Here is a 2,621-nt window from a genome sequence, read left to right as displayed (position 1 = left end):
TCAATACTGTCAATGGAAAATATAGCCGTGATAATAGTTGTGTAAATTGCTGCATCAAACATTCACAGTCTAAGTGCTACTGGTGTTTCACTTCCCTTTATTCGATCCGTTGTTGTGTTTCTTCTTTCTTTCAGTGTCAATGATTATGTAAGGTTGAATACCGATTTGGTACATTTGCATATTTATGTTTTGAGTGTATTTGTTATATTCATTTGAAGAGTCAACTCAACATAATTTATTCAGGTAACAGTCAATTGCATTGCTTAGCTAGATAAATACTTGGATATTTGTAAATGTGATAATGTGTCTGAGGTTGTTTTTTTTAAATGACGAGACCGAATAAATATATTTTTTAAACGTTATGTAGGTGTGAACCAATAACTCGTGTACACAATGCTCACTTCGGTTTCAAAGGATAATCAATTTTATTGCACAAATTGACTGAAGTGCATCCGTTGATTTATGAAACAAATTTCAAATTTTATACTTTCGGGATATTAGACCTTAGTGGAGTTCCTTTAGCGGAACTCAACTGAAGTCCAAAAGCCTAAAACAAAAATTTTGATTTTCTTACATAAATCAGCTGGAGGAAATAAAACAGAAAGATAATGAAGATATTAACTAAGAAATAAATAGAAAATCATATGTTTGAACTTTTTCAGCCCGATTTGTAAGGAAAGCATTGAAAAGTTTTCTTTAATCTTGGGTCATTTTTCACAATTAGAATAATAATTCTGGAAAAACGAAGCGAGCAAATGATTTTAAATTTCGCAAACAAATTATTGATCAATGCCTACATCAAACAGAATATTAATCTCAAGTCCCTTCATGGCAAAAAAACCCGTGTCTCTTTAAATCCTTGATTTTTGGAACCTTAAAATGAAACAATTAATAACTGTAGCAGCATGTCAGACAGATCATTACATTGGCTTATAAAAGAAACAGAAACAGATAACAGAAAGTTGGATCAAGATAATAAAAGATTGAATTTTCATTTGTAGTTAAAATAATGTTATCAGGACAACACTTTCGTTTCACGAAGTAATACGTCGAAGGGGGAAGCGTTTCCAAAGCTCTACCCACTGTTATGGACAAAACTGGAATAATATTGCTAAATTATTATTGAACTAACCTTGCATGTACCTGAAGGTATTCTATACTTACAAACATATTTCACAAGTTGAATGTTTACCGATGGAAATGCAGAAAATGGCACTGACTATACCATAATCTGAAATAAAAATTTAAATGCGGAACAGAACGCCCATGAATGTGTCTGTATTTAGCCCACTGTGGATAATGATAGTGTGTTATGGATAGCCCGTAAAAGCTGAAAATCGCTCGCTTTCTGATGCAACCCTGTAAATATATCTGTCCTAAAATTATGTTGGTTTTTGTTACATTCACCTGATCAAGTTACAGACATGACAATTAGAACTGCGACAGCAGTGGTGAAAATAAAATAAGATACCGGTATTTTGACTTCCTGATGTCAGCCACATTATGAATTACAACCTAAACTCCCCGGGCCAATTGATTTATTTTTCTTTATGTTAGCTTATTTTCAATAAATATTATGAGCATATTACTAGTTGTACAACATAAAACCTCAGGGGTGATCAAAATGTTTGTGGACCCATGGTCTCAACGTAAAAGACAAATTCCAAAAGTAATCTCTCTGTAACTGCTGACTGAGTCTAAAAAATATAATAAAGATATAAAAATGACTAAAATCGAGTCAGAAACAAAAGGATTGTGCTCCCATAGTTACCAACGATAGCTAAAATCAAATGAAAATTATACAAGCCGTAACGATCAGTATCGCCAGTCTTGAAAGTCAACCTGACGTATTAGTGTTCACAAGTCAAGGAGTGTCTTGCCGCCGTAAGAAACACGTTTGCAGATTAAACTTTTTTCCAAATTACGACATTTTCATGTTAAACTATTCGGCTGTATGAGTCATGTAAGGTAAATTGCGTTAAGCACTGTTGTACAGGAACAAGTTGTTGCAACAGTTTCAATTATGGTAAGTCAGGGGACCTTTAAAGCTTCTCATTCAACGTATCTAAGTATAACATAAGCGTTGTTTGTGTCGTCTGCTTGTTGTATCTAAGTATAACATCAGCGTTGTTTGTGTCGTCTGCTTGTTGTAAAATGTCTTTCCATACGTCCATACGCAAGATCGAGCAGCATGATATGCATGGTGTTGTTTATGGTAATCTGGATTCTCTTAATTTTGTTGTTATTTATCTTCCAATTATCAATGCTTCATAATTGAAAATATAGCAGTCTCGGAATGTCCGGTAATACCAAATTTCAACGTTTAAATTAAGGATTTGAAAAGCAGAAAAATATCCGCAGATTTGTTCACAAGCCCATAGTCTGAGTCGACATACAATATTTTGTTGGCGTCAACTTTGAAAATGTTTTTTTAAGACGAGTACTTTTCTAAAGGCGTGTAATTTTGTAATCAAATGTGTAAATTGAGCAAGGAATGATAAATGCTTGTATGAAATTAATCTCCACTCAGTAGAATTTTCACGAATATCATGTGTTAAGAAAAGAAATAGGAAGCATCTTTCCGCGATATTTTTCATCACCCCTCCTACATTCTCCCATAT

The sequence above is a fragment of the Ruditapes philippinarum genome, unplaced genomic scaffold, assembly GCF_026571515.1.
Source record: "Ruditapes philippinarum isolate M1 unplaced genomic scaffold, ASM2657151v2 ctg226_1_1_1_1, whole genome shotgun sequence".
Lineage (NCBI taxonomy): Eukaryota > Metazoa > Mollusca > Bivalvia > Venerida > Veneridae > Ruditapes > Ruditapes philippinarum.
The sequence above is the reverse complement of the archived record's forward strand: the minus strand, read 5'-3'. Positions refer to the sequence as shown.